Source organism: Poecile atricapillus, chromosome W (genome assembly GCF_030490865.1).
Source record: "Poecile atricapillus isolate bPoeAtr1 chromosome W, bPoeAtr1.hap1, whole genome shotgun sequence".
In the NCBI taxonomy this organism is placed as follows: Eukaryota; Metazoa; Chordata; class Aves; order Passeriformes; family Paridae; genus Poecile; species Poecile atricapillus.
The window spans coordinates 9913215-9931771 of record NC_081288.1 but is presented as its reverse complement, the minus strand read 5'-3'; positions in this window follow the sequence as shown (position 1 = coordinate 9931771).

Below are 18557 nucleotides of genomic sequence, written 5' to 3'. Positions count from 1 at the left end.
TATACAGTAAATGGTTGGATTAAACCCTATGTCAATAAAGATAATAATACTGAATCATACCTTTTCAACATATTTATAATGGATATGTAACAATGTTTGCAGTCATGGCAATTCAACCTCGGTCAACGGAAAAAGTTATCAAAATGAAATGTGGATCTGGCCAGTGTATGGCCTATAATTCAGGAAATAAATGTGCAGGATGCATGAAGCTATTCATGGCAGAGTGCTACACACGGTTTGACCAGGAGCAATAGAAATGCTTGCTGGAAGCCATTCCACATGAGAAAAGGTTCTGTGACATGACAGCCTGACATTACCAATATATCAGGATCTCCGTGGAATTAAATGTCTTTACTGTGCAAGAAGTGCCAGGCTGTCCATTCATGAAGTGTTTCGGTGTTTCAGGCAGCACAAATAAAATGAAAAAGCCTTGCTTTGCATTAATGAGCAATTCACTCTGTGTCAAATAATTTCACCTAATTCTTGGGCAATACACTCTCATTGTCAAAGAAAGTCATGTTTTTCTGAGGATGTACACTTAGAAGGGAGAAAAAAGGACCCAAAAATAAATCTGTTAAAAAAAGTGTCTATAGGTGTTGATCTGACTGCAGACATTTTATATGTACAGTCTGTATATAGAAAGTTTCCAGAGGTGTGTAAATCAGTGTTTGTTTTGTCCACTTTTTTAAAACAAGCCAATTTTTTAATTTTATCCAATTCCTTAACTATTAGTTGTCTAATGAAAACAACTGTCTTTATCAGCAAAGGAAAACTCTCTTTTGTTCTTTATGAAGAAAAAGGTACAGTTGGAAGACTGGATAATTAAAGAAATATTATCTGATTTGGATTCATTCCAGCACCATGGCTGGAAATGATCATTACTTGGTATCTATTCATGAGTTATTCATGAGGTTCTTTGGGAGCATTTCTGATCTGTATACATATGTATGTGATATGTATGTATCTCAACAGTCAGACAAAATTAAAATTAAGCGATCTAAATCTGATCAGATCTGAGGGTAGTTGGGGATTAACCAAGGATGTCCAATGGAATGGTCAAATTTCATAATATCACTTTCCTGGTATTACAAGTTGGTTAATATTAGAAAATTTTAGATGTGACACCAGAATCAGAATATTGCAGAATTTATAACTGAAGCTGCTGCTGCACTAGAACTACTTGGCCACAAAGAGAATTAAATTTCAGAATTCCCATATTCTGTACATTTCTGATAATGTAAATTTAAAGCAGATCAATAACCAGAGAAGAAACTCACATTACTATAAGGAGCTATTTTGGTAGTATGAAAAAGCTCCCCTCTTTTTAGATATTCCAACACAGTTCAGACAATAAGAATTTATCTCAGTGCTTTCCAAGAAAAAAACCAAAATGCCTAAAAATTACATTGTAAGAATCTACTCAATAGTTCCTCAAGGTAAGCAAAAAGTTTCTTATTGACTCGGAAGGTCTTGGGTCAGGAGGGATTTTATATGGGATCAAAATTTTGAATATTTCACTTGTTTCATGTCTATTTGAACTAACACTAATTCTAGGTGTCCTCCATCAGGAAGAGTGTGGCCAGCAGGTTGAGGGAAGTGATCCTCCCCCTCTACTTGGCCCTAGTGAGGCACATCTGGAGTGCTCTGTCCAATTCTGGGCCCCTCAGTACATGAAAGATGAGGCAAATCTGGAAATGGTTCGGTGAAGGGCCATTTCAAAGATGATTTAGGCTCTGGAGCATCTCTTGTGAAGAGAGACTGTGGGAGCTGGGCCTGTTTAGTCTAAGAGAAGACAGAGGAGAACTCATCAATGCATATAAATATCTCAAAGGGAGGTGCCAAGAGGATTGGGCCAGGCCCTTTTCTGTGGTGCCCAGCAACAGGGCGAGCTACAATGACGACATGCACAAGAAGTTGCACCTACACATGAGGAATAACTTTACACTGAGTGAGGCAGAGCACTGGAACAGGCTACCCGGGGAGGTCATGGAATTTCCCTCTCTGGAGACACTCCAAACCCACCGGGATGCATCCCTGTGTAACCTGCTTTAGCTCACCCTGCCTTGGATCTCCAGAGTTCTCTTCCAACCCTAACAATTCCATGATTCTGTGATTCTGTGAATGAGACTGGCTACAGTCCATTAATGTCAGTATAATATGCACACAATGAAATGGTAGACCTCTCACATAGATTAAGACTCCTGTTCCTCATATTTTTGGTGTACATGCTGATGACAGTTTTTTATACATAAGGTTATCTTCTTAAAGCTGGAATTAATATAAGAGAGAAATATGACATGATTTTGGATATCTTAAAAGCAAAAATATATCCTCAAGAAGAAGTTCAGGAAAAGTTTAAATGTAAAGATTCAAATTATTCCATTTCAGACAAGTACTAGTGAAGGACAATGCAGAGCTGGTGCCAAAATCCAGAGGTTACAGTCAAAGTGAAATGTCCTGGATAGAACTGAAATAACAAAATGACCATACTGAATTCAAACTCAGTTCTGTCATGTGGGTTATATTAGAGAAAAAGAAGGTTTGATAGAACAGGTTAACAACTTAGTAATTAAGTTAACAACTTAGTGCTGGTCACTAGGATACTCTGAGCTTATTTGAATGCAATTTGGCACACAGCTGAAGATGATCTACCTTGCCCGAGTGACTGCCGTGGCTTCCTGCTAAGCATAAAAGAATGAAATATCAAAGATGAAATAAGACAATTTTTTGGATTTGTATCAGAACACAGCATGATGATCAGAAAATTGGCATCTGAATTCTTTAGCCGGAATTATCTAATTAATTTTTCTTGTTTTTTCTAATTAAAGTATAACTCTGTGATAAGTTTTCTTAGTTGCTGTTTTAGTCAATAGCACTTTCTCCATATCATAACAATGTGTTCTCTCTATTGTAGTATGTTTAAGGATAAACTTATTTAATTTCATTGTCTTTTGAAAGCAAGTAGAATAAATGCCTTGTGTCACTTGACAATATAGTGTATGATATAAGAAACTAACATATATTTTATAGACAGCATATTACATTCCAATTTTCTGTGCATCTGACAACAAAAGAAAGTATTATTTTAAAGACATGTAATTCAATATTGATTAAAAAATAAAAATATTTAAGGATAAATATTTAATCAGATTCAGTTTCTCTTATATATATATATATACATATTTAATTGTAGGATATTAAATAGTATTCAGTATAGACCTGATCATGTATTGATGGAGCAAGACAATGCAGTCTGTAAATCTTACCTTTTCAGTTTAAAAGAAGTTTACTGGTTGGCTTTGAGCAGTCCATTTTATGTCAATTCAGCCAAAAGTAGTTTTACAACATGCAGTGATGAGATTAAGTAATTTGTCCTGGTTAGTGCATGTTACACTGTGTTCTAGGGGAATGAAATCCTCAGCAAGATGAGCAACACGATTTCTTTAGCCACCTTTATTTCTGCTTGTATCAGAGAATCTAAACATATCACAGCAGAAATACTCCTACAAACTTCTACATCCACAATGGATTTTTGTGTAGATTTGTTGCCTAGAGAAGCTGCTGGACATGTAAGTGCAAATCTGATACTTTTCCTGAATAACTCTGTTGTCACTGGTAAGTGTAAGTCACCTATTTTTTGCTATGTCTCCTTTATTAAGGAAATACTAGGTGCTAAGACACAGAACTAGCTTCCAAGGCCAAGCATGGACACACCTCCAATTAAAATTAATTTCAGTCATGGTGGGAGTTAAAATCCATTTCATCCAAGATGGAAGTTATTCTGGCCAAAGAAGGAAAGAAGGAGGCAGCTGGGAAGTTGAAAAGGTTGCACAGCAGCTGGAGAATGTCCCACCTTGTGACAGGCAGTCAGTATTCCATGCTCCTTCATGAGGCACTCAGTATTCCACCCTCTAAAACTGTGCAGATATCAAAAGTACAATTTGGGAATTCGTGCTGCCTAAGGAAAAGAAGAATTAAAAGGTTGAATATGTTTAGTTATGGAAGAAATATGACCCTCCTCTTTGCATTTTTTGAGTTACATCCGGTTGTCATGGATCATTTCAGCTGTTAAAATTTAGAGAACTGTTTGGATTTATGGTGTCCAAGAGCTCAAGAAGAGTATCAATGGGTGATATAATTACCATGGATTTTAGAAATAATTTAAAGTAGGTTCAACTGCTTCTCAGCTTTCTCTGTTTTGTTCCTGCCCTGTTATTTAGGGTTTGGGGTTTTTGGTTGATTTCTTTCTTTGTGTTTTTTTTTGGGTTGTTCTTTTATTTTTTTTTTTTTTTTGTATGTGTGTGTGTTTGTGTGTTTTTTTGTTTTTTTGGGTTTTTTTTGTGTGTTTAGATTGGGGTTTGTTTCTTTGGGTTGTGTTGGGTTGTTTTTGTTTTGTTTAATTTTTTTTTATTTGGCTGGGGGTGTTTGGCTTTAAGGGTTTGTTTTTTTTTTTTTTTGGTGTGTGTATTTGTGTTATTTTGTTTGTTTTGTTTGCTTGTTTGTTTATATTATGAGGATTATCTTATGATCATGAATCTGAACAGTAAAGAAGTTTGGATGTTATTGTGACAAGGCAGCTGTGCACTAGTCAGGCTCCTTTGCTTGCTGGAAGGCATGGATAAAAATGCAAGTGGGTTGACAAGCCTGTAGCTGTTGAAGCACCTTACATGTGGATTCAGGGATGGGACTAAACTGGTGCAGAACTTCTGTGGAAGTTCACAGAGGACTCTGTGAGGTTCTCAGCACCCTCTTAGAGCTTAATGAGGGTGACCAGCAATAGTGTGTGTGAACAGTACTCAGCTCCTTCAGCTACGCCTTTTACTCTTTTGTAAGTGGTAGTAACTGAAAGCCTATGTATGGAATTCAAGTAGTTCTCTCTCTTTCCACTCCTTTCAAAAATAAACTTTTGAAAACTATTAGCCAATAAAATATTGGCAGGATGCTGGAGCTATCTAGTCACATAAGCATCAGTAAAATATTGTTTTTAATAAACTCTGTAGAAGTTCTACAAAAATTTCCTGCAGATTTGTCTGCCTTTTATAGAATACACAAGTCAAACACTTGGTATGTACTCATTAAAATTTTATAGAACAACTATTGCAAAAAGCTCTTTAAATCATTGCAAGATGTTGTCTGGTTATTTTATGTTGATTCACTAAATATAATTGTAGTGAAAAAAGAGTGTAGCTCATGGCTGAATATTTCAGTCAAAATAGCTGATCTATAAAACACAGTTTGATTGAGACAGAAAAAATTATCACTCTAATAATATTTTCCTTTAAATATAAGTAATTGTTTGGTATGTGCCATAACTGCTGTTGTGTGTAGCACTTTAGAGATCTTAACCCAGTAGCTCTCTGAGTTATGGCTGATGATAATGAACTGTAAAATAACAGTAGGAAGCCAAAAAATTATAGAAAGTACATAGAAAATTTTTAGTAGGATTCAAGTAAGTCGAGTTCTTCGGTTCCCTTTCTATGAGACTTTGAGCAGCCTGATCTACTGGAAGATGCCCCTGCCCATGGCAAGGAGGGGATTGGAATGAGATGATCTTTAAGGTCCCTTCCAAGCCATTCTGTGATTGAAATCTGTATGCAGTGTGTTTTCTCTGTGAATTTTCTAGGGTGATGAATAATTACTCCCACAGCTTTTCTTGCCCATTGGGATTTCTAATTCCATTTTCTGGAAATAGAAGAGGGTTGGAAAAAACACACAGCTCATACTAAATTGTATTTTCCACTGGGATTATGATATTTGTGGGCTTTTCCTCTGACTTTTTTATGTATCCCCATTTCTTTACTGTCAATGTTGAAGTAAAGGAATAAAGTTCTCCTTATTTTATATGTAATTCCAAAAAAAAGTTAAATAATGCTACCGTGAGTCTCTAATACATATCATAGTACAGACAAAATAGTCAAGTCCTTATTGCTAATTTACAATACAGCATGAATTACTGTGAAATAGCAAGAAGTCAAAGAGAAGCAGGAAAGAAGAACCTCTCTTGAAGTTCATGGAGTTCATTATCCTTTCTAGATATCGCCTATGCATATGTATTGACCTAATCAAGTCACTCTTGTAAGAAATGGCAGCATTTTCAGCACAGAAGTCTTAACTCCACAGCTAATTCTAGCCTTTAATATTCAGGGGAAGATATGTCTGGTGCCTCTTGTAGTCTGAATTAATGTGTATTAAGCAGAGGCCAATTAACATTCTGAACCATAGCATAAGCAGCCAAATGTCATACAATAGAGCTTTATCTGACTGTGGAACTCTTAACTATTCTTAAGTTAAACCTCAGGGAAAATCTTAAAAGTAAACAAAATCACTAATAAAGATCAAATTCCATGTATTTGTATCTCTACTGTTAAATTATTAAATAAAATTTTGACAGAAATATTTTGTCCTCCTTTTGGATGCTGAAGCTAGTCACCTGGCTGAAAGAAGGGAAGTACTACAAGCTCTGTGTCCTAAGGTAACTCAAAAGAATACATGAGTCCAAAGGGTTTGACAAAGACTCAATACAGGAAGTCTGTTATATTGTACAAATCACTTCCTAATGACTACTCGAAGTAGTAGAGCGCACAGCCAAATGGAACCCCTCATCAATATGTTTTAATATCATTTAAGATCATGAAAAAACCCTCAAGACTTCGGTCCATCATTAAAAAAAAACCTTGAGGCTCTTCTTGAGTCCCTTCACCAGATGTTGCTCAAAGTAGGTAGGTCCTAAAGGCAGTTATTAAAGCCCAGGTAAATAATTGATATTAATGTTCCCTCATGGTCTTCAGAGAGATCTGAACCACAGGAATCTAGATGTACCTGGAAGTCTAAATGAATCTGTACTAAGTATTTCTAGGTATTATCTATGGAAGCATCCACAGCTGTGTAATCACATTAGAAGACAAAGTTTTTCATGCCTAGTCCTGGTTCATGTCTAACTGCCCTTTGATGGAACAACCATTAAACTGAGTCCCACTAATTTCTGAGGAAATAATTTTATCTTTAAATAAATTATTCTAACAATGCTACAGTTCACAATTAGAAATGCTGCATTTAGGAAAAAAATGAATTTGTGTAAGCTTATAATTATTTTTATAATATTTGGATAAAAAAGAATATCTGTAGTGGACTGTCACACTTTTCCAGCTGCTTTCTGTGAAGAAATAACATCATAATATTATCCTAGCTAGTATAACAACATGACTGACAAGTTTTTCTTGCCTTTACCCATCAAAAAAAAAAGATTCAATTTGACCTGAAGAAGTTCACCCTGCTGTCAACTGTTGAGTTACTGCTTTTTTTGTTGGTTTTTTTTTTGTCTTTCTTATCCTTCCAAAGTTGCTTTTTCTACCTTGATGAACCTTCATTGTGATAAGGAGGTGAGAGGAGGTCTCATGATTCCAACAAAACGTCTTCTCATCCCTGTCAGTCTGAAAATCGCTCAGAAGACACACAAAAGAGTAACCTTAACATTCAATGAGACAACCTTGGTAAGTCTTAAAGTACTAGCTTGATAGCCTATTTTAATTTTGACAACTGAAGAAATAAAATATAGAGCAAATTAATGTATGAAAACTTCAAAAATGCTGTTGGGTCAGGTGTCATCTGGATGACAGAAATAATTTTTAGTGGTAAGGATAACACTATGTCTATGTCAGATATCTAAATATTTGTTTCAGTGTCTTAGAAAGATTAAAGTACTAGGGACTATCATGGAGAAATAGTAACGTGTAGCAATGGGCAAAACAGCAAGATGGGATCTTAGGGTGCATGAAAAAAAATAACCATTTTTTAGTTTTTAAAAGATCTAATGCACTACTTTCTATTTATTGTAATTGATGAACTAATACTAAAAGCTAAAATTAATAAATAATTTAACTATCCATTTCTGCTATTTCTTCCTTACAATATAAAAATTGCATAAACAGTACTTAGTTTTGTTCATACCCATTCTATATTGACAAGTACCACCCCATTTCTTTACAATGTGATCCTCAGCAGGAAAAACCTACTGGGACAAGGGACAAGCAGAGACAAACGGTAAAAGGTCTCTAATTTTGATCTAAGTTTTTCCCGTCTTGAATAGCTAATTCCTATACAAATTTCTAGCTATTTGCTGCCAGTTCCAGCCACGTTCTTGGTTTCCCAGCACTCACACTTCTCCCTGGTGATTCACCCAAGCCGACTCCGCAGTGCCAGCACCAGGACACTCAGCACATGGAGCAGTGGCCCGAATGCAGACGCTGCAGTGCTGCAGTTCTCCTGCAGTGCTGCAGTTCTCCTGCAGTGCTGCTCAGTAAAGAGCTGCAGGCACAGGACTGAGGTGTTGTATTCACCTGTGGCAGTTCTGCCTGCTCATTTGTCTGCTCTTCCTGCCTACTCATCAGGCTGACCACCAGAACAATAAGTTCTGGAAACCCCCCACATATGCAGCTGAAACCCAATAACTCAGGCACCCAGAGAAAGTAATTTTTGCCTCTGGCAACAAGGTGAACTGTTGTCTTTTTATCACCTCTATCCGGCCAAAATAAATCATTTCAATGAATCTTCCTGTGTTTTCTGGTTGACTTCTGTTGGGTTAGACTGTTTAATGTTGTTCATTGTAAGTGAGAAACGTGTTGCTTATAAAGGAAAGCAGTCCATGTGATAGATGGTGAGGAGGCAACTGGAGAAAAAAAGGTGTTGACCATGGATATAGGCAAATTATGAAGTCTGTCTTCTGGAGGAAAAACTAAAGAAAACAGATTTTGATAAGAGAAATGAGAAAAGAAAAAGTTTCTCCAGTGAGCCTGCTGATCTATATTTGTCCTTTAGGAAAATTTATTTTATTAAAATTAATTTAATTAAATTTAGTGCAAATTTCAATTTAGAAGCTCCTTAGAGCTAGATATTCACATTGCAGACTTCACTTTACTGTTTTTTTTTTGTTGTTGTTGTTGTTTTTTGTTTTTTTTTTGTTTTTTTTGTTTTTTTTTTTTCTGTGTTGTGTATTATCCTCCAATGCAAATTCCAGATGGCAAACTCTCTGGGGTTTTCTCTTCCTGGTCTGTGCATTTTTATAATTCTTCCTTGACTGGGAATTTGGGACAGGCATAAGTCCAGGGTTGCAGCTAGAACGTTGATAATTCCTTAAAGAGGTTGAAAATTTTGGCTCCCTGGATCATGTTTCAGGGGCTGTGATTAGAGAGTTCGCTGATGGTCTGTCTGTCCTCTGACCCTGATCCATTGTCACTGCTGTCCCCCCTAGGTTACTGTCCACTCTGCATAAAGACAGCTTCAGCTGTTCATCTCTGCAGGCCCTTTCACCTTTCTGGCAGGAGACATAAAAGTTCTTGTAGAAAAGTAAGAGATGTTACTTCTACCCATAAATTTTTGATATTGGAAGCTGAAAATATTTTTTTAACTATAGCACCATTGAATCAGTCTAGCACAATGAGTTTCTTTGATTTACAGAAATAGGCTGGTATCCAAGGAAAATAGACAGGAATATGCCAATTCTGTCTATAGGTACAACATGCCTATTAGAGCCCACACAAAAAGAAAACATCTTGAGCATAGTAGAGTGGGTCTGATTTTTTCTCCACCAGTTGCCATCTGATTGCATTGGCATAGAGTTTGTGGTCATCAGTGCTGGATACAGCTCTGCACTCAGTGTGCCAGCCAAACCAGTCCCTCCTGCTCACACTGGACTGAGAAATGTGATGTTAAATTAAACACTTCACAAGCAACAGAATCTGCTGCATAACAGTTTAATGAGTTCCCAATTAAATCTAAATTTAAAGCTTTTTGTTTATCCTGGCCATGCTCAGAGGCTTAACTAAGCAGTTAAAATCATAATTCCTAAAGTAAACTTAAACTATTTCATTTGTGTTGCTTCTAAATTCTTAATTGAGCCCATTATACTTTTTTTTTCTTTACTGTTATAGCTTTCTCCTTAAATCTTTAACACTTAATTTGCCACCATTATTTAGTCACAATCAGGGAATAGAGTCAGGATATGTATATTTCTTAACAGTGGTGTTGATGTTACCCCAAAATTTCCCCAAATTCTATCAAATCTCCTAGTCCTTCAGATTGACATATTCAAAAATTATTATTACTGGTTTCAATTTTTTACCACTTTTTGTCCTCTCTTACTTCTCTTCACAGTTTTTCCTAGTATGACACTGAAAATGTATTTAAGATGCAGACAAGGTTCTTAAGATTCTTAAATAGTTATTTAGCTTGCAAGTCAGCCACATTTTCAGCTATAAAATACCATACATCTGGATAGGCTTTGGTGCTGTCTCGCTACTAAACTGGCAACTGCTGAATGCTAACAGTCTCCGAAATCTCAGTACTAATTCCTGCTGCATTTTGTTTGCAGGCTTGCACGACACAGTTGATGTGGTAGATCTTTGTCTCAGTTTCATCAACTGAATTTCCTCAGCTGAACCCCACTTATTTGGTAAAAATATCCTGGATGTATGGGAGATTGGTTTTGTTGTTACACATAGAAAACACCTCAAAAAGATAGATAGATAGATAGATAGATAGATAGATAGATAGATAGATAGATAGATAGATAGAGATAGATATAGACACTTATTTTTTTTTAGTATTTAAAAAAATATGTGAGATCTGCCAGATCTCTGAGTTTTGCTGAGCCACCTCAGATGTGCATGTAACATAGGCAGGCAGAGGACAGCACACTGCCAACCTCCTTCCAACACCAACTGCAAATTAAGCTCAACAGGCCTGGCTTGTCCTGTGTAAAATAAGCCTGTAAATGAAATCTCTAAATCAAACACCATTGGTGGTAAACAGACAGACCTGGTTGTGTTGACTGTAGGTGTAATGTGGGATTTCTGTGTCATGTAGTTTTGACCCATGTAAATTAATAATGTTATGTTAATTTAATCTGCCTTTTTTTTTTTTTTCTGCTATTGCCATTGATAGGAATAAGAAATAGTTTTATGTTCTCAAAATTTCCAATTTTGGGGTTTTAAGTGTAATGGGAATCATCTCTAGGCCTATTGTATCTTATAGAACAAAGTTGCATCTACAATGGCCTTACATCAATTTATAGATAATCAACTATTGATTTCAATAACTTGGTGCATTACAGCATCTTTGTTTACTGTTTTGTCAGTAATTTCACTATTTAATATTTAATGTAATTGTCAAAGAGTAATAGAGCAGAAGCCACTTGAGGCATGGTTTTGTTTTTATCTCCTTTTCTCTTTTCTGCCTTCCATTTCCTTGTGTCTCCTTGTTCCATGTCAAAAGACTAATTTATGAGCAGACTCTGAGTCATGTCTGGCCTCTTGTTTTATTATTCAGCAGCGTTGAAATAAGACTGTCCATTGTGCATTTTCATCTTTGTGAATGACAAGGAGCTGCTGATTTTATATTAAAATTCCTCATTTTCTGCAAGTCTGGAGGTCACAATTATTTTAGATCTCCTATCATAATTTGTATTACTTTACATTACATTACCTCTTCTTCTCAAATACCATGTATTATAATCTTAAATAATTTTCTTAATGACAAGAGCTATGAGAACAGAGGCAAAATATTAAAATAGTTATAATTACTAAAAATCCTATTGTGCAAAGATGAGGTTTTAGTAGTAGTCTCTTGTTTAAGATATAGCTTAAGGAATTTAAATATATATGTGTAAAAATCTTATGTAAATCAGAGTTGAATAAAGGAATCTTTGTTTTCTATTTCCCACTTTGGATTGTTTCTGTTACATCATGTCAAGTGTGGTACATTTTAAGCATGCTATTCTTCTTTGTTATGAAAAATCATGTTAGCCTTTATGCTTTTTATATAGCACAGGAAATTTGAATTTAAGCTAATGATCTGTGTTCTATGAACTTTGAAACACAGCAACAGGCAGTTGCAAATGATGCACGTAAATCAGTTGTAAATTACAGGCTTTCTTCTAACCTCAGAAACCAGGAGATGCTAAAATTTCTATGTTCAGATTAGTAAAACACCTTCAGACACAAAAATGCCGTGGCAGAAAAGGCTGTGATGTATAAGAATCCCTTGCATTGATTGCTTTTCCAGGCTGCAGATCCATTCTCAGGGAGCATTTATATGAGAATATATAATGTACTCTTTTACTCTTTCTCACATTTACCTAGTGAAACACTGAAGTACTTAAAATTAGTCATCTAATTGAAAACAAAATATCTACACTGTGAGATTTTACATGGATTTGAGGATGGATAAATTAACTAAATTCTCTGTCTTTTTATATTCCATCCACTTGTTTGTGAGGCCGTGATGCATTCACACAGAAGAGACGGGCTCAGGACAACATCTCTGGATTGTCTGATGTGCTGTTTTAGAAAGAAGTCCAGATTATGTGTACTACATAATAAGGATCTGGAATTCTCAAAAAGCCATCAAACAAGCTCAGCCATCCTTCCTTGCTAGTGTGTTAGGCTCTGATTCAGTTTTACCCATGTTTTTGTTTGAAATAAAACATAAAAAAGTGATAAAATGCAATAAAATGTGCTCATCTCATTGGGCATATTTGATTTTGACAGATGCCAGCAGTATTTTAAATTCCTCTGCCAGAAGTTTAGGTTGCATGTAAGAGTGGACAAAAATGAAAACTGGTCTTCCAGAGAAGAATGCGATCTCTATGCTTGGTGACACCCAAAACTTAACTTGGCAGAGACTCTAAGCAATCTTACCTATCTTTGAGGTAAACCACTCTTCCTGCAAGCACTTGGACTAGATGATCTTCAGATATTTCTCCCAAGCTAAATTGCTCCAGGACTTTGTAGATCTCTTTCAGTGTTCATTCTGTGTCATGCCCTCTGTCCTTTCTTTTGCTCCACCCCAGTTTCTCTGTAAGAGAAACTTACAGTTTTTCTGTAAGAGAAACACCCCTCAGTTTCTGTAAGATATACAGTTGGATCTTCTGATGGAATTCATGGAATTGAGATGCTACAGTCCTTGCTGCTTTGTTGGCCCTTTCTCTTCTGTGACAAAACTTGCCAGGGAAGAAAGGAAATTTATTCTAGAGGAGGAGGGAACATGCTTTCATCTAAACTTGTAGCTTTTTGTTTCCTACACACTGTACAGTGTCCTGTACTCTGATACTCCTTCTGCCATCCCTCCACTGTCTTCTGGGATCATTATCTTCTTTATGATTTTCTGACTTTTTAAACCACTCAAGAAACAAACAAACAAATTTGAAATTTCCCCTGTACTTTCTATTCCTTTGTCTTCTCATTTTTTAGAGTTCTTAGGGACTTATCCATAATAACATTATTTTCACAACGTTACTCATGTTACCATAGTACCTTTGAACCAGTGTTAGGAGATAAATTCTTTATGTAGTTTTGTAAGGAAGAAGACCAAATTCAAAATAATATGCATAATATAGTTTAATATTTACAAATATTTGCAAATATTTACAATTTATGGTTAAAGCTAGATAGTAATTTTTTATTTATTTTTTTGTATTAAGCTACACATTTTATTGCAATTTTGTGGGTGAATTAGTAGAGAAACAGATGGATATGATTTATGGTATTCTGCTAATGCATGTTCTTTTCCCAGTGGATCCTGAAGATTTGCATATATGCAGAAGAAAGAGACTAGCACCAAATCTTTTTATTTAATAAAAAGTCCCTCCATTATATCCCCAAGCAATATGGGTTAATGTGTTGTTGAATGAACAGCTAGAACATCCTCAGTCTTCTTTCAACTGATTATAAGTTTTAAATTTGAATTAAATTCAAGTAAAAAGATCATTGCAACTGCCATTTTCAGCAAGGCTGCTTTCTTTAACACTGTTCTACACTAATATTAAAGCAGTGCTGGACCTTCAGCAGCCAGTGTTAGACATAAAGATCTATGTGCATGATTCCTTCTTCACACTGACTCCACACCAGAGCTTATAAAAGTTACGGAATATAGAGCCACAACGTAGGATCACCAAACTCAAATATGAGCAGAATAAGGGGAAGAATTAGAATACATAATTGTGTGACAAATAATGATTCTGTTTTCCTGGAGAAAAAGAAGGTAAGAACAAGGATAAGGAAGGAACAGAAAGCTTTATTCTGTCAAGGTGATGAGCCTTTAAAGTAATTAGGGTTGCTAAAAAAATTGAATAATTTATATAATTTACATATAAATAATATTAAATATTAATAACTGTGAGAAAGGAAAAAAAAAAGAAACTATAAGTAATTGGGAGGATGAAGACAGGACAGTTGCACTTGTCATCTTCAGAGGGAAATGAAGAACATATTTTGAGCCACTACAAGCCTCTGTGGGATTCAGCCTGTTTCTTCAATATGAGATTGACTGACTGAAAGGAATTCACTTATATAATACTGCATTCAGAAGATAAAAATGAAACATCTACATAATAGAAGGAAGGACTGAACAGAAAACACAGGAATAATGAAAACATCTACTGTGATATCCCACATGACAAATTTTTTACATATTAGAAGTTATCTAATGTTTTACACAAAAGACATGTTTATATCTAATCTATGTAGTAAGACACTTGAGTGTAAAGGCTCCCAATGGTTTCACCAGGCTAAAAGTGTGTTTCTTAAGGTGCCTGCCTTTCACAATGATATCTATTAACACAGTAGCATTATTTTAGATTTACACTACAGTAAGAGAAGAGGTCTTTTGAATGTATTTAATAAGGATAAACATATGGTTCTATAAAGTCAGTTAAAAATTTTACATTAAATTTTCATCGTGAATATATGAGTGCTGCTTTAAGTCTAACGTCTTTTTCTTTCAGGTTGTTACCTTTTTTGTTTTAGAAAAAAAAAAACCTCCCTGAGTTTATGAAACAATAGACCTTTTTTACAAAGTCTTTAGTTTTATTAATAGAAATAAAAAAAAAGCAAAACCAAAATAATAATTTTTGCTCATATGTATATTTCCTGATTTGGTGCAATTATACACTGTTTATAAATATAATAAACAATAAAAAAGCCCATTAAAAACAGCTGCTCATTGTTATTTCAAGCAAATTTCCTGCTCAGGGTCAGCAGGACAGATTGAGACAGGTGTTTCAAAAAGCACCTACCTCTTGAGCTTTTTATAGATCATTAATTCACTTGAATACTGCACTGGCAACTTTATCAATATAAATTTTCTCTGCAAACATGTACTTTTTAAGATAATTAGTTTTTTTATGAAAGAAGAAGTAATTTTCTACAGGAAGTCAGTAACCGTAAATCACCAGAGCTGCATATCAAGCATTAGTTCTTCCCACTTGCTCAGTCACCATATGGCACCACACACTATGCTGAAAGATAATCACTTTATTGTTGGCTGCGTTTTTAATCAGCTACATCTCATACTGTTTTGTTAAACATTGCCTTGCAAATAAACCAGCCTTACAATACATTTTTGCCTTGGAAGAAAACATAAATAAGACCTTGTGAAACACAGGAAGATCTGCTCAAACTTGAAACCCAAAATTTAATCAATAGATCAGACATGAAAAAATCAGATTTGTTATTCAAGCACCAGAAAGATCCACCAAGTGGAACTGAACTGGGAGATGAGGAAGCTACTGTGCAAGGTGTCTGTTTTCTAGCAGTAGTTTGCTGGATGGATTAAGTCTGACAGCTGCTGTCAGACTGTAATCTGCCCTGCACTGAGCTTGAGCAGCTAATGGGGTGCTGGGGTTTCCCCACTCTGCAAGTGTGCACACCCAGTGATTTCACACAGTGACCACTCTTGCACTTCTCTTCTGCTTTGTTCCCACAAACAAAAACTCCCAAGGAATGTTCCTGGGTGTTCTTTAGGTAGAGGTCTTTGCTTTTGGTTTTATATTGTGCCCACTCCAACTCTCTGGCTACTCTGGCTCAAGTGCTCTGCAACTTGGAATAGATATGCATTCACAGGGGTTTTATTTGGTTTGCATAGCAAGGGTTTGTTAGCAGCTGGACAGGGGGGAGGGAGGAAACTGCTGCACAACAGGAACCACAGTCAGAAAGAGGAGTGGGAACCTGTGAGAGCCACAGCCCTGCAGACCCCAAGAGCAGTGAATAAGGAGGGGTAGGAGGAGCTCTGTACTTGGGAACAGATTCCCCTGTAGCTCATAGTAAAGACCATGGTGAAGCAGCTGTGCTCCTGCAGCCCTTAGAGATCCATGGTGGAGCAGACCCCACATCAGAGAAGGTGGATGCCTGGAGGAAGCTGTGACCCCATGGGAAGCCTGAGCTGGAGCAGGTCCCTGAATAACCTGTGGACCCATGGAGAGAGGAGGACTTATGACCTTATGGGGGACCTATGCTGGAGCAGCCTGTTCCTGAAAGACTGCACCCCATGAGAAGGGACCCACCCTGGAGCAGCTCCTACAGAACTACATCCCATGGGAAAGACTCATGATGGAGAAGCACATTCATGGAGGATTGTCTGTATGGGCCATTCACTTAAGAGCTGGACTTCATGACCCTTGTAGGTTTTCTCCAGCTCTGAATATTTTGTGCTTCTGTGGAATGTACTCCATGCTGGAGCAGGAGAAGAGTGTGAGAGTCCTACTGCTGAGGAGGAGAGCAGAAGAAGCAACATGTGATAAACTGACTAAAACACCCAGTACCTGTCCCCCTGTGCCTCTGTAGGGGAAGAGAGAGAGAAAATAGTTAGGAAGTTGAGTGTGGAGAGAGTGATGAGTGGGGGGAAGAGGTTTTTAGGATTTGGCTTTATTTGTCATTATCCTACTCTTATTTGATAGGTAAAAAATTCAGTTAATTTCCCTGAGTTTGTTCTGCACATGAGAGTAATGGGATCTCTCCCTGTTTTTATCTCGACTTACAAGCCTTATATTTTCTCTCCCAGTTCAACTGAGGAGTGATAGAATAGTTCCTGGCATCCAGCCAGGGTCAACCCACTAAAGAGATGAAAAAGGAAAAAAAAAAAAATAATATGCACAGCAAGAGAAAAAACCTCAACTTAAAACAAGGTTTCTTCGTCTATGACAAGGTTTCCTAGGAGAAGTAACTGAAGAGTCATTCCTCTGAAACAACTAGATATGCACAATAGCAACAGCCTGAGACTAAAAAAAAGAGAGAAACTAAAGGATCTTTGTATTTCTAATTTACAGAAAACTACATACAATTTACAGAATTTTATGCTTAAGTAGTCAAATGCTGACATTAATATTAGCAGTGCAACCTTCTCTGTAGCCTTTTGCATATGAATTGTGATACATACCCCCTTTGGGTCTGTTGCAATCCCCAGACACCCTCCTTTCTCTCATTTACTGAATGCAGAATCAGATTATTCCTTGGGGGGTGGAGGGCAGTGGTGGGGAGGAACAGTTCCTGACTGTCTGAGGAATTTCTGACTCTCCTGGGATGGAACATGCTCAGCATGGATATGCTGTTCTGCAAAACCGAACAGGAAGAAATCTTCATATGCTCAGATTTAGGGAAAGTCTCACGGGATGCTAAAACATTTGTGAAGCAAGGAGAAATGCTCTGTCAAGTTTTTTGTTTCTTTCCCAGATGGTGGAAGTACTTGAACTCTCAAAGATTTGCATGCTTCTTGGTCTGAACAAAACCAATATCTTTCCTTGTTTGCAGAAAGGCTTGGCTGTTTATGTAGAGATATTCACTCCAAAATTTAATCTGGTAGACAGAAGGAATGAAAAGTTTTGGAGTGATTGCATAATGGCTGGCTAAGTTTTAAACAACTAAAACCTGTGTACCTGTCTTACAGTCACACTTCTATAGCTGCATCTATTTCACATTATGATTAACTGCTGGTTTTGCAGTTTTGAAGGAACAATTGGTGGTGGTGCATCCCCCCACACTCTTTCCAGGCTGCAGATCTGAGAAATGGTGGTGAGACCTCGGCCTTGAAAAATAGCACCTGGGCTCAGCTCTTCCCAAGATTATCAGAAGTACTCTCTGCTCCCAGGATTTGCTAACGAGCTCCTGTTTTCCGTATAAACAGCCCTGGGAAATATTTTTCTTCCCTGGATGGTATTCCCTGCTCTTACACTTTCAAAGAAGCCAGCCCCAACTGTGGCCGGGATGAAACATTCCTATGACTAAAAGCCCACTCCCCTAACCCTATAAACTGTGGTCCAAATTGAGACCCTTGGAGCTCTCCTGGGCCTTGCAGCAGGCTGCGATCAGCAACCTTCATCTGAGTGGGGCCCCTCAGAGCCAGAAAATTCTTGTTTGCTGTACTTGGAGGATGGCTGCATAGCCATGACTCCATACCTTTACTCCTCGAGGCCCAACCCTTCACCCACTGGGAGATGCAAAGGCATCCAAAGTGAGTATTTTGCTGACCTCAGGGGGGAATTTTTCACAGGTACCTTGTTTGCACTGACTCTTTTTGTTTGGATGCATAAACTGGTGCATATTCTATAGTGAATCTGGGAGAAATGCTGCTTTATTAGATGCTAAAGTACCTTAGATGTCTAAGTAAGTTAGGCCTGTAAGCTTGTGACTCATGACTTTACTTAAATGCTGCTCTGTGTTCTTTTGCTAAGTTACTAAATATAATTTTGAAGTTTTAAGTTAGGTTCAATGGTGCTAAGTGTTACTTCTTTG